Genomic DNA, 17349 nt, shown 5'->3' on the forward strand with positions numbered 1-17349 from the left:
AACCATAATATTATCTAGGAGTTTAGTAGCTTCTCCTAAAGTGATTTCCATAAAAGTGCCTCCCGCGGTCGAATCTAAAAGGTTTCTAGAAGCAAAATTCAATCCGGCATAATTTTTTTGTATAATCATCAATAAATTCAAACCATGTGTAGGGCAATTACGTATCATTAATTTCATACTCTCCCAAGCTTGTGCAACATGTTCATGATCAAGTTGCTTAAAATTCAAAATATGGTTTCTAAGAGAGATGATCTTAGTGGGAGGAAAATACTTAGAGATAAAAGCATCTTTGCACTTATTACACGAATCAATACTATTTTTAGGCAAAGACGAAAACCAAGCTTTAGCACGATCTCTAAGCGAAAAAGGAAATAGCTTCAATTTAACAATATTATTGTCCACATCTTTCTTCTTTTGCATATCAGACAAATCAACAAAGTTGTTTAGATGGGTAGCGGCATCTTCACTAGGAAGGACGGAAAGCGGATCTTTCATGACAAGATTCAGCAAAGCAACATTAATTTCACAAGATTCAGCGTCGGTACGAGGAGCAATCAGAGTGCTAATAAAATCATTGTTGTTGGTATTAGTAAAGTCACACAATTTGGTATTATCTTGAGCCATCGTGACAAGTAAGCAATCCAACACACAAGCAAACAAGAGACGGGTAAAAAGAGGCGAATAGAGAAAGAGGAGGAGGACGGAGAAAGAGAGGGCGAATAAAATGGCAAGGGTGAAGTGGGGGGAGAGGAAAACGAGAGGCAAATGGCAAATAATGTAATGCGGGAGATAAGGGTTTGTGATGGGTACTTGGTATGTTGACTTTTGTGTAGACTCCCCGGCAACGGCGCCAGAAATCCTTCTTGCTACCTCTTGAGCACTGCATTGGTTTTCCCTTGAAGAGGAAAGGGTGATGCAGCAGAGCAGCGTAAGTATTTCCCTCAGTTTTTGAGAACCAATGTATCAATCCAGTAGGAGGCCACGCACGAGTCCCTCGCACCTACACAAACAAATAAACTCCTCGCAACCAACGCGATAAAGGGGTTGTCAATTCCTTCACAGTCACTTACTAAAGTGAGATCTGATAGATACTATAAGATAATGTTTTTGGTATTTTTATGATAAAGAGAAATAAAGATGCAAGTAAAATAAATGGCAAAGGAAATAACTAAGTATTGGAAGATTAATATGATGGAAAATAGACCCAGGGGCATAGGTTTCACTAGTGGCTTCTCTCGAGAGCATAAGTATTACGGTGGGTGAACAAATTACTGTTGACCAATTGACAGAATTGAGCATAGTTATGAGAATATCTAGGTATGATCATGTATATAGGCATCACGTCCAAGACAAGTAGACCGACTCTTGCCTGCATCTACTACTATTACTCCACATATCGACCGCTATCCAGCATGCATCTAGAGTATTAAGTTCAAGAGAACAGAGTAACGCTTTAAGCAAGATGACATGATGTAGAGGGATAAACTCATGCAATATGATATAAACCCCATCCTGTTATCCTCGATGGCAACAATACAATACGTGCCTTGTTGCCCCTACTGTCATTGGGAAAGGACACCGCAAGATTGAACCCAAAGCTAACCACTTCTCCCATTGCAAGAAAGATCAATCTAGTAGGCCAAACCAAACTGATAATTCGAAGAGACTTGCAAAGATAACCAATCATACATAAAAGAATTCAGAGAAGATTCAAATATTGTTCATAGATAAATTTGATCATAAACCCACAATTCATCGGTCTCAACAAACACACCGCAAAAGAAGATTACATCGAATAGATCTCCACAAGAGAGGGGGGTAACTTTGTATTGAGATCCAAAAAGAGAGAAGAAGCCATCTAGCTAATAACTATGGACCCGAAGGTCTGAAGTAAACTACTCACACTTCATCGGAGAGGCTATGGTGTTGATGTAGAAGCCCTCCGTGATCTATACCCCCTCCGGCGGAGCTTCGGAAAAGGCCCCAAGATGGGATCTCGTGGATACAGAAAGTTACGGCGGTGGAATTAGGGTTTTGGCTCCGTATCTGGTAGTTTGGGGGTACGTAGGTATATATAGGAGGAAGAAGTATGTCGGTGGAGCAACATGGGCCCCACGAGGGTGGAGGGCGCGCCTGGGGGGTAGGCGCGCCCTCCTACCTCGTGCTTTCCTGGTTGATGTCTTAACGTAGGGTCCAAGTCCTCTGGATCATGTTTGTTCCGAAAATCACGTTCCCCAAGGTTTCATTCCGTTTGGACTGCGTTTGATATTCTTTTTATGCGAAACTCTGAAATAGGAAAAAAAAGCAATTCTGGGCTAGGCCTCCGGTTAATAGGTTAGTCCCAAAAATAATATAGAAGTGTATAATAAAGCCCAAAAATGTCCAAAACAGGATATAATATAGCATGGAACAGACAAAAATTATAGATACGTTGGAGACGTACCAGGCGGCATCTGTGGCGGCGGATCATGGGATCCTGCTCCCGGGGATGTTTCAGGTCGCCTGTGTCGCCTAGAGTTTCTACGGCATCGATGACACTAGATACAGGATCACAGCGGTTGTTGCCATTGTATGGACGACAACAACGGCTAGCACGATGGTGGGTTCTCCCTGTAGTGCCCGGAATTGGGGCAGCGACCCCTCTTCATCGACGGCGACGGATTCCGGGGTTGTGCGGGCGACTCGGAGTCTGGATCTTGCGGTGGCAATGGCCTTTCTAAGGCTAGTGGCGGTATGGGACGTCCCCTCCATCTACAGATAGGGTTTGATGCGGCTTGGCAGGGAACACATGTGCCTCTTTCGGAGTTGTCGGGCGGTGTATGTTGCTGGGAGGTGAAGCCACTGGTGGATGCACTGCCGACGGGTGCTACGTACGATATCTTATAGAAAGACGCCAAGTCATGCGTGCTACCGACAGGTGATGCGCGGTAGCTCTGGCGGAGGTGTCATGTTTAGCCTGTTGCTATTGGATCGAAGGTGGTGTGATAGTAGCGCGAGGCAGGCGGTATGGGATGTCTTTGTCTTCCGTTGTCTTCTCCAGATGTATCCGGCTATCGAGGCATTGGTACACGGATAAGGGCGGATGGTACAGACGGCTTTAACGACGAGTTTATGCACTCCGGTGGAAAAACAGGATCTCTAATCAGGCTATGTCGACGCGCGCCTATGTCGTGTCCTTGTTGAAGGTGGTGGATTGAATCTTGGCTTTGGGGATGAGAACCCGGAGTTCAACCTTGTGGTGGACTCGCCATCATCGACGCACGTGCGGTGATTCCTTCTTGAAGGTGTGGCCTAGAGTTGTGTATTTTTTGTTTATGATGTGTCTTGTAACATAGGGATAGTGTTAGTGGCTATCTGGGGGAGTTACTGTCGTGAGATATACGACCTCAGGATTTGTTTTCCGCTTTATTTCCGGGTCCAGGCTGTTTGTGTTGGGGAACGTAGCATAAATTCAAAATTTTCCTACGTGTCACCAAGATATATCTATGGAGTCATCTAGCAACGAGGGAGGAGTGGATCTACATACCCTTGTAGATCGCGTGCGGAAGTGGTCAAGGGAACGGGGTTGATGGAGTCGTACTCGTTGTGATCCAAATCACCGATGATCCTAGCGCCGAACGGACGGCACCTCCGCGTTCAACACACGTACGGAGCAGCGACGTCTCCTCCTTCTTGATCCAGCAAGGTGGGAGGAGAGGTTGATGGAGATCCATCAGCACGACGGCGTGGTGGAAGTAGCGGGATTCCAACAGGGCTTCGCCAAGCGCTGCGGGAGGAGGGAGATGTGTCACGGGAGGGAGAGGGAGGCCCCAGGCCTTAGGTATGGTTGCCCTCCCTTCCCCCCACTATATATAGGGCCAAGGGAGAGGGGGAGGGCGTATCCTTGCCCCTTCCTCCAAGGAAGGGTGCGGCCAAGGGGGGAGGAGTCCATCCTCCCCAAGGCACCTCGGAGGTGCCTTCCCCCTTGAGGACTCTCCCCTTTCCCTCTCTCTTGGCGCGTGGGCCTCTTGGGGCTGGTGCCCTTGGCCCATATAGGCCAAGGCGCACCCCCTACAGCCCATGTGATCCCTCGGGGCAGGTGGCCCCACCCGGTGGACCCCTGGGACCCTTCCGGTGGTCCCGGTACAATACCGGTGACCCCGAAACTTGTCCCGATGGCCGAAATAGCACTTCCTATATATAATTCTTTACCTCCGGACCATTCCGGAACTCCTCGTGACGTCTGGGATCTCATCCGGGACTCCGAACAACTTTCGGGTTACCGCATACTAATATCTCTATAAACCTAGCGTCACCAAACCTTAAGTGTGTAGACCCTACGGGTTCGGGAGACATGCAGACATGACCGAGATGACTCTCCGGTCAATAACCAACAGCGGGATCTGGATACCCATGTTGGCTCCCACATGTTCCACGATGATCTCATCGGATGAACCACGATGTCAAGGACTTAATCAATCTCGTATACAATTCCCTTTGTCTAGCGGTACGATACTTGCCCGAGAGTCGATCGTCGGTATCCCGATACCTTGTTCAATCTCGTTACCGGCAAGTCTCTTTACTCGTTCCGTAACACATCATCCCGTGATCAACTCCTTGATCACATTGTGCACATTATGATGATGTCCTACCGAGTGGGCCCAGAGACACCTCTCCGTCACACGGAGTGACAAATCCCAGTCTCGATTCGTGCCAACCCAACAGACACTTTCGGAGATACCCGTAGTGTACCTTTATAGCCACCCAGTTACGTTGTGACGTTTGGCACACCCAAAGCACTCCTACGGTATCCGGGGGTTGCACAATCTCATGGTCTAAGGAAATGATACTTGACATTAGAAAAGCTTTAGCATACGAACTACACGATCTAGTGCTATGCTTAGGATTGGGTCTTGTCCATCACATCATTCTCCTAATGATGTGATCCCGTTATCAACGACATCCAATGTCCATGGTCAGGAAACCGTAACCATCTATTGATCAACGAGCTAGTCAACTAGAGGCTTACTAGGGACATGGTGTTGTCTATGTATCCACACATGTATCTGAGTTTCCTATCAATACAATTCTAGCATGGATAATAAACGATTATCATGAACAAGGAAATATAATAATAATCAATTTATTATTGCGTCTAGGGCATATTTCCAATAGTATCCCACTTGCACTAGAGTCAATAATCCAGTTCACATCGATATGTGATTAACACTCAAGGTCACATCCCCATGTGACTAAAACCCAAAGAGTTTATTGGGTTTGATCATGTTATGCTTGTGAGAGAGGTTATAGTCAACGGGTCTGAAACATTCATATCCGTATGTACTTCGCAAATTTCTATGTCATCTTGTAGATGCAACTACTACGCTACATTTGGAGCTATTCCAAATAACTGTTCTACTATACGAATCCAGTTTACTACTCAGAATAATCTGGATTAGTGTCAAAGTTTGCATCGGCGTAACCCTTTACGACAAACTCTTTTACCACCTCCATAATCGAGAAAATTCTTTAGTCCACTAGTTACTAAGGATAACTTTGACTGTTGTCTTGTGATCCATTCTTGGATCACTCTTGTACCCCTTGACTGACTCATGGCAAGGCACACTTCAGGTGCGGTACGCAGCATAGCATACTGTAGAGAGCCTATGATAAAAGCATAGGGGACGACCTTCGTCCTTCCTCTTTCTTCTGCCGTGGTCGAGCTTTAAGTCTTAACTTCATACCTTACAACTCAGGCAAGAACTCCTTCTTTGACTGATCCATCTTGAACACCTTCAAGATCATGTCAAGGTATGTGCTCATTTGGAAGTACCATTAAGAATTTTGATCTATCCTTATAGATCTTGATGCTCAATTTTCAAGTAGCTTAATCCAGGCTTTCCATTGAAAAACACTTTCCAAATAACCCTATATGCTTTCTAGAAATTCTACGTCATTTCTGATCCATAATATGTCAACAACATATACTCATCAGAAATTCTATAGTGCTCCCACTCACTTCTTTGGAAATACAAGTTTCTCATAAACTTTGTATACACCCAAAATCTTTGATCATCATCAAAGCATACATTCCAACTCCGAGATGCTTACTCCAGTCACTAGAAGGATTGCTGGAGCTTTGCATACTTATTAGCATCTTTCAGGATTGACAAAACCTTCCGGTTGTATCACATACAACCTTTCCTCAAGAAAATCGTCGAGGAAACAATGTTTTGACATCCTATCTGCAAGATTTCATAAATAATGCAGTAATCGCTAATATAATTCCAATAGACTCTTAGCATCGCTACGAGTGAGAAAGTATCATCGTAGTCAACTCCTTGAACTTGTCGGAAAACTTCTTAACGACAAGTCGAGCTTTCTTAATGGTGATACTTACCATCATTGTCCGTCTTCCTTTTAAAATCCATCTGCACTCAACAGCCTTACGACCATCGAGCTGTTCTGCCAAAGTCTACACTTTGTTTTCATACATGGATCCTCTCTCGGATTTTATGGCCTCGAGCCATTTATCGGAATCCGGGCCCACCATCGCTTCTCCATAGCTCGTAGGTTCATTGTTATCTAGCAACATGACTTCCAAGACAGGATTACTGTACCACTCTGAAGCAGTACGCATCCTTGTCACCCTACGAGGTTTGGTAGTGACTTGATCTGAAGTTTCATGATCACTATCATAAGCTTCCACTTCAATTGGTGTAGGTGCCACAGGAACAACTTCATGTGCCCTTCCACACACTAGTTGAAGAGACGGTTCAATAACCTCATCAAGTCTCCACCATCCTCCCACTCAATTCTTTTGAGAGAAACTTTTCCTCGAGAAAGGACCCGATTCTAGAAACAATCCCTAACTGCTTTCGGATCTGAGACAGGAGGTATACCCAACTGCTTTGGGTGTCCTATGAAGATGCATTTATCCGCTTTGGGTTCGAGCTTATCAACCTGAAACTTTTTCACATAAGCGTCGCAGCCCCAAACTTTTAAGAAATGACAGCTTAGGTTTCTCTAAACCATAGTTCATACGGTGTCATATCATTGGAATTACGTGGTGCCCTATTTAAAGTGAATGTGGTTGTCTTTAATGCCTAACCCATAAACTATCGTGGTAATTTGATAAGAGACATCATGGTATGCATCATATCCAATAGGGTGCAGTTATGATGTTCGGACACACCATCACACTATGGTGTTCCAGGCTGTATTAGTTGTGAAACAATTTCCACAATGTCTTAATTCTGTGCCAAACTCGTAATTCAGATATTCATCTCTATGATCATATCATAGATATTTTATCCTCTTGTCACGACGATCTTTCAACTTCACCCTGAAATTACTTGAACCTTTCAATAATTCAGACTCGTGATTCATCAAGTAAATATACTCAACATCTACTCAAATTATCTGTGAAGTAAGAGCATAACGATATCCACTACACGCCTCAGCACTCATTGGACTGCACACATCAAAATGTATTACTTCCAACAAGTTGCTTTCTAGTTCCATTTTACTGAAAACGAGGCTTTCAGTCATCTTGCCCATGTGGTATGATTTGCATGTCTCAAGTGATTCAAAATCAAGTGAGTCCAAACGGTCCATTTGCATGGAGTTTCTTCATGCATATACATCAATAGACATGGTTCGCATGTCTCAAGCCTTTCAAAAATGAGTGAGTCCAAAGATCCATCAACATGGAGCCTCTTCATGCGTTTTATACCGATATGACTTACGTGGCAGTGCCACAAGTAGGTGGTATTATCATTACTATCTTATATCTTTTGGCATGAACATGTGTATCACTACGATCGAGATTCAATAAACCATTCATTTTAGGTGTAAGACCATCGAAGGTATTATTCAAATAAACAGAGTAACCATTATTCTCCTTAAATGAATAACCGTATTGCGATAGACATAATCCAATCATGTCTATGCTCAACGCAAACACCAAATAACAATTATTTAGGTTTTAATACCAATCTCGATGGTAGAGGGAGCGTGCGATGCTTGATCATATCAACCTTGGAAACACTTCCAACACATATCGTCAGCTCACCTTTAGCTAGTCTCCGTTTATTCCGTAGCTTTTATTTCGAGTTACTAACACTTAGCAACCGAACCGGTATCTAATACCCTGGTGCTACTAGGAGTACTAGTAAAGTACACATTAACATAATGTATATCCAATATACTTCTATCGACCTTGCCAGCCTTCTTATCTACCAAGTATCTAGGGTAATTATGCTCCAGTGGCTGTTCCCTTTATTACAGAAGCACTTAGTCTCGGGTTTGGGTTCAACCTTGGGTTTCTTCACTAGAGCAGCAGCTAATTTGCCGTTTCATGAAGTATCCCTTCTTGCCCTTGCCCTTCTTAAAACTAGTGGTTTCACTAACCATCAACAATTGATGCTCCTTCTTGATTTCTACTTTCGCGGTGTCAAACATCGCGAGTATTTCAAGGATCATCATATCTATCCCTGATATGTTATAGTTCATCACGAAGCTCTAGCAGCTTGGTGGTAATGACTTCGGAGAAACATCACTATCTCATCTGGAAGATCAACTCCCACTTGATTCAAATGATTGTTGTATTCAGACAGTCTGAGCACAAGCTCAACAATTGAGCTTTCCTCCCTTAGTTTGCAGGCTAAGAAAATCGTCGGAGGTCTTATACCTCTTGACGTGGGCACGAGCCTGAAATCCCAATTTCAGCCCTCAAAACATCTCATATGTTTTGCGACGTTTCAAAACCGTCTTCGGTGCCTCAACTCTAAACCATTTAACTAAACTATCACGTAGTTATCAAAATGTGTATGTCAGATGTTAGCAACATCCACAGACGAGCGACGTTCGAGGTTCAGCACACTGAGCGGTGCATTAAGGACATAAGCCTTCTATGAAGCAATGAGGAAAATCCTCAGTTTACGGACCTAGTCCGCATAATTACTACTATCAACTTTCAACTAAATTTTCTCTAGGAACATATCTAAACAGTAGAACTGAAGCGCGAGCTACGACATAATTTGCGAAGACCTTTTGACTATGTTCAGGATAATTAAGTTCATCTTATGAACTCCCACTCAGATAGACATCCCTCTAGTCATCTAAGTGATTACATGATCCGAGTCAACTAGGCCGTGTCCAATCATCACGTGAGACGGACTAGTCAACATCGGTGAACATCTTCATGTTGATCGTATCTACCATACGACTCATGCTCAATCTTTCGGTCTCTTGTGTTCCGAGGCCATGTCTGTACACATGCTAGGCTCGTCAAGTCAACCTAAGTGTTTCGCGTGTGTAAATCTGTCTTACACCCGTTGTATGTGAACGTAAGAATCTATCACACCCGATCATCACGTGGTGCTTCGAAACGACGAACTTTCGCAACGGTGCACAGTTAGGGGGAACACCTTCTTGAAATTTTAGTGAGGGATCATCTTATTTACTACCGTCGTTCTAAGTAAACAAGATGCAAAAACATGATAAACATCACATGCAATCAAATAATAGTGACATGATATGGCCAATATCATATAGCTCCTTTGATCTCCATCTTGGGGCTCCATGATCATCTTGTCACCGGCATGACACCATGATCTCCATCATCATGATCTCCATCATCGTGTCTTTAAGAAGTTGTCTCGTCAACTATTACTTCTACTACTACAGCTAACGGTTAGCAATAAAGTAAAGTAATTACATGACGTTTATGTTGACATGCAGGTCATAAATAAATTAAGACAACTCCTATGGCTCCTGCCGGTTGTCATACTCATCGACATGCAAGTCGTAATTCCTATTACAAGAACATGATCAATCTCATACATCACATATATTATTCATCACATCCTTTTGGCCATATCACATCACATAGCATACCCCTACAAAAACAAGTTAGACGTCCTCTAATTGTTGTTTGCATGTTTTACGTGGCTGCTATGGGTTTCTAGCAAGAACGTTTCTTACCTACGCAAAGACCACAATGTGATATGCCAATTGCTATTTACCCTTCATAAGGACCCTTTTCATCGAATCCGATCCGACTAAAGTGGGAGAGACAGACACCCGCTAGCCACCTTATGCAACTAGTGCATGTCAGTCGGTGGAACCAGTCTCACGTAAGAGTACGTGTAAGGTCGGTCCGGGCCGCTTCATCCCACGATGCCGCCGAATCAAGATAAGACTAGTAACGGCAAGTAAATTGACAAAATCAACGCCCACAACTACTTTGTGTTCTACTCGTGCATAGAAACTACGCATAGACCTAGCTCATGATGCCACTATTGGGGAACGTAGCATAAATTCAAAATTTTCCTATGTGTCACCAAGATCTATCTATGGAGTCATCTAGCAACGAGGGAGGAGTGGATCTACATACCCTTGTAGATCGCGTGCGGAAGCGTTCAAGGGAACGGGGTTGGTGGAGTCGTACTCATCGTGATCCAAATCACCAATGATCCTAGCGCCGAACGGACGGCACCTCCGCGTTCAACACACATACGGAGCAGCGACGTCTCCTCCTCCTTGATCCAGCAAGGGGGGAGGAGAGGTTGATGGAGATCCAGCAGCACGACGGCGTGGTGGAAGTAGCGGGATTCCAACAGGGCTTCGCCAAGCGCTGCGGGAGGAGGGAGATGTGTCACGGGAGGGAGAGGGAGGCGCCAGGCCTTAGGTATGGTTGCCCTCCCTTCCCCCCACTATATATAGGGCCAAGGGAGAGGGGGAGGGCGCAGCCTTGCCCCTTCCTCCAAGGAAGGGTGCGGCCAAGGGGGGGAGGAGTCCATCCTCCCCAAGGCACCTCGGAGGTGCCTTCCCCCTTTAGGACTCTCCCCTTTCCCTCTCTCTTGGTGCATGGGCCTCTTGGGGCTGGTGCCCTTGGCCCATATAGGCCAAGGCGCACCCCCTACAGCCCATGTGGCCCCCCGGGGCAGGTGGCCCCACCCGGTGGACCCCCGGGACCCTTCCGGTGGTCCCGGTACAATACTGGTGACCCCGAAACTTGTCCCGATGGCCGAAATAGCACTTCCTATATATAATTCTTTACCTACGGACCATTCTGGAACTCCTCGTGACGTCCGGGATCTCATCCAGGACTCCGAACAACTTTCGGGTTACCGCATACTAATATCTCTATAACCCTAGCGTCACCGAACCTTAAGTGTGTAGACCCTACGGGTTCGGGAGACATGCAGACATGACCGAGATGACTCTCCGGTCAATAACCAACAGCGGGATCTGGATACCCATGTTGGCTCCCACATGTTCCACGATGATCTCATCGGATGAACCATGATGTCAAGGACTTAATCAATCCCGTATACAATTCCCTTTGTCTAGCGGTAAGATACTTGCCCGAGATTCGATCGTCGGTATCCCGATACCTTGTTCAATCTCGTTACTGGCAAGTCTCTTTACTCGTTTCGTAACACATCATCCCGTGATCAACTCCTTGATCACATTGTGCACATTATGATGATGTCCTACCGACTGGGCCCAGAGACACCTCTCCGTCACACGGAGTGACAAATCCCAGTCTCGATTCGTGCCAACCCAACAGACACTTTCGGAGATACCCGTAGTGTACCTTTATAGCCACCCAGTTACGTTGTGGCGTTTGGCACACCCAAAGCACTCCTACGGTATCCGGGAGTTGCACAATCTCATGGTCTAAGGAAATGATACTTGACATTAGAAAAGCTTTAGCATACGAACTACACGATCTAGTGCTATGCTTAGGATTGGGTCTTGTCCATCACATCATTCTCCTAATGATGTGATCCCGTTATCAACGACATCCAATGTCCATGGTCAGGAAACCGTAACCATCTATTGATCAATGAGCTAGTCAACTAGAGGCTTACTAGGGACATGGTGTTGTCTATGTCTCCACACATGTATCTGAGTTTCCTATCAATACAATTCTAGCATGGATAATAAACGATTATCATGAACAAGGAAATATAATAATAATCAATTTATTATTGCCTCTAGGGCATATTTCCAACAGTTTGGCTGCTGGATTTTGGTTTTTCTTAATAATATATGGTTCATGCATCGTTTTGATGCAGAGGTCAAGGGTTATCCTCATTTTTGAAAAAATGTAAACAATGATTGGATCAGTACAAAAACTCCATTGGAGCGGTACAAGAATTTTCTTCACAGGCAACATAAGCTATGCCAGGAATAGAAACATCAGTCCCCATGTGATGGAAGAAAGCACAAGCTCACTCATTCATTTCCTTCCATCAAAGTAGACTTTCTTTGTCAGCGTTGAACTGTTGATGATTTCTAGGTACCAAGAGCATCTACAGCCAGGCTCCTCAAAAGTGACCCCTCATATGTCCCAGGTCGCGTGTCAGCAGACAATGTCACTTTTCATCTGCTCCAACCACAAACCTCAAATCTCATCCCCTTTTTCCTTACTAGGCAATGCAACGTAAAATAAGCTACGTACTTCATACTACATAGATAAGACTACAGTAGTTCTTCTACTCATCGTCGAGATGTCCGCGACCTTCATGTCGGCAGTGCCAGACGGACCGGCCTCCTGGTAGTCGGACTCTATGTCCACGAAGACTTCCTCTAGCTCTGTGTCCACCTCGCGAAGGTAATGACGGTTTGTTATGACCTCAAGCTCTGACTGGATGGAGTCGAGGATAGCCAACTGCTCAGATGTATCCTCCGCGTGGGCCACCTCAAACTCGTCCAGCACGTCACCCATGTTGAAGCCGGCAGCAAGAGGAGCCCGATCCGCTTCGCTTTCCTCCTCTTCCTCGTCCTCTACTCCGCATTCAGCGCCCCGTACTCCGATGTTTTCTCCTCCTCCTCCTTCTGCTCCGGTCCCTTCTGCTCGTCTTGGTCCGGAGAGTCCGAAGGCCAACCGGTTGCGATCTCAGTGGTGCACCGTGCCTGTATCTCCACTAGCTAGGTGCTCCAACCAGTGCAGTGGAGTGAGCATTTTGTACGTGGTGATCCGTTGGCTGGCCATGGCTGCCGGCGGATAGCGAACTCGGAGCGGTTTAGAGTGGACGGCGAGGTCGAAGCGGTTGAGAGTGGACAACGAGCTCGAAGCAAATTGGGAGTGGTGGCGCGAATGGGAGGGAGATGGTGGAAATGGGAGTGCCAAGAGTTGGGGCTAGCCATCCGGCTTCAATAGACGGATTTGGCCCCTTGGGCGGCGCGCTAGACCAGTGTCCTCACCGGACTGATGGGTTTCGAGTTTCGACATTTTTCCCGCTCGCCACTCTGACGTGGCGAACGCTCTCGGGCGCAACCAGATATCCTCTTAGATGCCCTTGATAAGAGCTGGATATATGGGGTGTCAGTCAGCCCAAACATACATGACCAGCTGAGCAGTCTGGCTGGGTCGATATTTTGTGATCGGTCACTAACCGGACCATCCGTCCAGACATATAAGGGGCATTTGATGAGCCCGGCTGTAGATGCTCTAAGATGCTAAGTTTTGTTTGATGGGCTCTTGGCACCTAAAACGCTAAATTACTTCGGAGTTAATCGATTCTCCGTCCCTATTTACCAATGCAAATGGTGAGTCGTGTTCCATCAGACGGTTGGTTCTAGCAATTCCTCTGCGCTTTATGTATGATGTCAATGATACCATTTGTTGACCTTTTTTTCTTTTCTTTACATGGTTTCAAGTGTCCCATGTGTATTGTAAGCAATGTTCGGAGCAACACAAGAATCCCATCGACATGAATTTTGCGAAGCATTAAGTACTTACTTTTTCCTTTCAGGACTACACTGAATTGTGTGCCTTCAGTATTGAAATTGACAACTGGCAGGTGGAAATCAAAATGAGCCATCATGCTACTACGGGCCTACAGCTATGTCTCCAGCCGTAGTTGTTACTGATACTAGATGACCCGGTGCGCCAAATGACGCAGAGACCCATTTGAAACCATGTTCATGTCATCATGTGGAGAAATAGTTGCCTTTTTTTAGTAACTTTATGTTTGATCAAGGATAGAGACCATGTCAAACCCGAAGTGTTTTCAACGTGTATTTGGACAATGTGCCATTTGGCTCTATGTTACCCAAGTAAGGTCCAAGGTCCAAATTCAAGCATCAAGGGTAAAACCTTTTGTAACAGAAACGTTTGCATTTGTAGGGATAGCATTTCTGCCAAGTTATACATGACTTTCAAAGATCAGTAAACTGAATCCGAAATTTACAGGTTGTAGAGGAAAAAATTCTTGAAATGCCATTAGATAGGTACACAAACAATGAACATAGGGAAAAAAAATTAGTGCATGATCCCAACCTTCTTGCTAACAACCAGCACAACAACAACCACTCCTAATAATTGGCATTGGATAACTGATATTTTTTGTGTAGATAAATCATTAATCTCCATAGGGGCAGGAGCTCCCTTGTTCAATTGAGGGGTATGACTTTGACCGGATCATCACGCTTGTTTCTGCAACATCACACTTGTTTTTGTGAATAAAAACTCTTAGAGAATATAGACCCTCAAAAAGGAAAAACACTCCTTGGGAATGGATGGTTGAGACCGCTCCGACATGTGTTTTCGTTCTGTCGCTTGCTGTTCGGGGAGAGTAAACTCTAGGTGGCTAGGGAAAACTCTCCCCTCAAAACTTCACTGGCGAGCCTGTGGATTCACCTTCCCTTTGCTGCCGCTCCATCAACCGGTGGTGGGAATGGGAATCTCGTTGCCTTCGATCCGGTTAGTTGTTTAGGTCACGTTTTTTAGTCCTCGCAGGTGCGACACTCGAGCGGATGGTGGCGCTACTTCTTCGAGTTTGTCTTTCATGTCCCGATCCTACTCGAGTTCGTCCATTTGAACATAGCCGACAAAGCTCTGGTGTAGATTCCTGTCGTCTCCTTGGGGTGATGAGGTTAGGGTTTCTCTTCATGTGGCAGGATTTGGTGTCAGATGCTTCAGATATAGGCAAGGGTTCAACGATGACAACTACGGCTCCAGGTACTGAACAAGGGGCACATGTATGAAGACTTCTCAGCTATCATTGACCAGGTCAAGTCGGATCTCGTAGGGGAGCGGCGATAGCGGCGCGTCAGCAACAGTAGTGGCTATGCGATGGTCTTGGAATCGCAATGTAATTTTTATTATGTTTGATATGATTTGTATTTTCAATGAACATTCATAATAGATATGGATAGTTTTTGAAAAAAAATAATTGAGTGCTAAGATTTTTACCGGTTGTCACACTTGTTTATGTGAATAAAACATATTCCCTCAGTCTCATAATGTAAGACGTTTTTTAACACTGATGTAGTGTCAAAAAGTATTTTATATTATGAGACGGAAGGAGTACCTGAGAATAATAGATCCTTTAAAAAGAAATTAAATACTCCTTGGGAGTAGATTTTTTTCTCCCCTTGGAATAGATGGCTAGCACCTACGAGCGCTCATATATGCATTTTCCCGGTGGGCCACAACGTATACAGGTGCAAGTGGCAGTGGGATACAACGTTCACGGGGGGCTGTGGGCCACAATGGTTCAGCGTGAGCAAGTGGTAGTCTCCCACCGGATAAGCCACCATGCCACGCGTGTTTGGTGTGTGTGGGTTTGGCTGTGTGCGTGTCCTCTCATGGGGGTAGCCACTCAGTTCAGCTCTGGACAGAGGAGACTGGCGATTTGGATCTGCCGTAGTGTTGTTCTGGCCGTCTTGGGCGAGGAGGTTCCGGCCATCGGTGCTGCTTTCCCCGGCTGCTTCTTGGGCGGAGGAGGTTCTGGCCGTCGGTGTTGCTTTCCCCGGCTGCTTCTTGGGCGGAGGAGGTTCCGGCCGTCGGTGCTGCTTTCCCCGGTTGCTTCTTGGGCGGAGGAGGGAGCTTGGTCCATCTGTTCACCCAGCCGCCTGGATTCATAGGGGATATGTCCACGATTCAACGCCCACCCGACGTTGTCACCAAGGTAATAAATAATCCATTCTAATCCATCCTGATTCTCCTGAAGAAGCATATTCGCTTGATTAGCAGGGTCTTCTACAACAGTATTATGCTCATGCAAATCACCACAGATAGCAGCATCTAATTTAACTTGATTGATAAGTACTTAGAAAAGGCAAGCTAACATACCATGTACAATAACCATCCTGGACATCTGGATGTCCAGTATTACAGTGGAATGAGTTGATTTTGCACCTGTAAAACTGAAACTGATTTCTAACTTCCTCTCCTTCAGCAGGGTGATCTGCATTGGTTTTAGACATCAATCTATATAGCCCCGGTCTTCCAATCTATGGTTGAGCTTTATCTTCTGCTGGTATGCGGCGACATCAAGCAGAGTCATCATTGACAAATGGATCTGTTTAAGATTGTTTGATGTCAGGTATGGACTTCAATCATATAGTAAAAAGGCAATAGGAGAGACACATGAAACACAATTTGGCCCTAAAGCATATGCTAACAATGGGGTGTTACTGATAAGCAACCTTGATTTGGTATATGTGAGACAAGTTGTCATATAGTTCTAAGCATGTTTCTATAAACTGTTGTAATTAGGCTAGGGTAATTTATAAAGATGATGGCCATAGAACATAAATACTCTCTCTGTACACTAATATAAGACATTTTTGCAGTTCAATTTAAACTGCAAAAACGTCTTATGTTAGTGTAAAAAGGGAGTATGATATAGATGAAGTAAACACTGCATTTTCACAAAAATAGTGATATTATGATTGAACATAGATTCAGAGGCGATAAATCATTACTACCGACCATACTTCATTGTGCGCCCATAATCCACAAAATCAGAAGCAAACGCATGCTCAATAGTCTTAATCATAATGATAGATTTAAGGGAAATGACGCACATGGGTAGCGTTGGAGGAGGCACCCATATTTCCTTGAGCATATATTCGACTTTGCGCTGAGCATCGGTAATAAGTCTTGCCCTTGATGCAATAATAGGCTTGGCAATATTCTAGTTGTATTCGTCCATATCATCCACCGGCACATCACTTTCGGTGGTATCATCTTCCTCTAGGTTGTCACTATTGCCAATTTCCTTAATACAATAGCAAAGAACACTTTGTTAGTTGCAAAATAAAAAAGTAGAAACACGTAAAGCGTGTACAGGTGGTTGATGTAGCACGTATTAACAAAGTATATTAATAGAAAGGTACTGACAGGTGATTAATGTAGCGGTATTAAGAAAATTCGCCACTTCTAGGCTCCACTTCGGAGCCGTCCGCACCAACTTTCCTAGAGCTATCTTGCCCGCGTCCCATTTTGAACCTATGATTGCCAGGAGAACAGAATAAGTAAATCATTATGTTTCCTTGATCATAAACACTAAACAGTCTTTACTAAAGCATTAAGATTGTCACTGACCTTCTAAGAGGAGGCTC

The 17349-nt window shown here is 44.9% G+C and overlaps 1 long non-coding RNA gene across 1 annotated transcript; it reads left to right on the forward strand.

The window, feature by feature from the left end:
* The first annotated feature begins 15876 nt into the window (after window positions 1-15876).
* On the forward strand, window positions 15877-16488 carry LOC123180269 (uncharacterized). Its single transcript, XR_006490839.1, has 2 exons — window positions 15877-15911; window positions 16185-16488. It is a non-coding gene; the product is annotated as an uncharacterized lncRNA (long non-coding RNA).
* The last annotated feature ends 861 nt before the right edge of the window (window positions 16489-17349 follow it).

This window comes from Triticum aestivum, chromosome 1A, assembly GCF_018294505.1.
Source record: "Triticum aestivum cultivar Chinese Spring chromosome 1A, IWGSC CS RefSeq v2.1, whole genome shotgun sequence".
NCBI lineage: Eukaryota > Viridiplantae > Streptophyta > Magnoliopsida > Poales > Poaceae > Triticum > Triticum aestivum.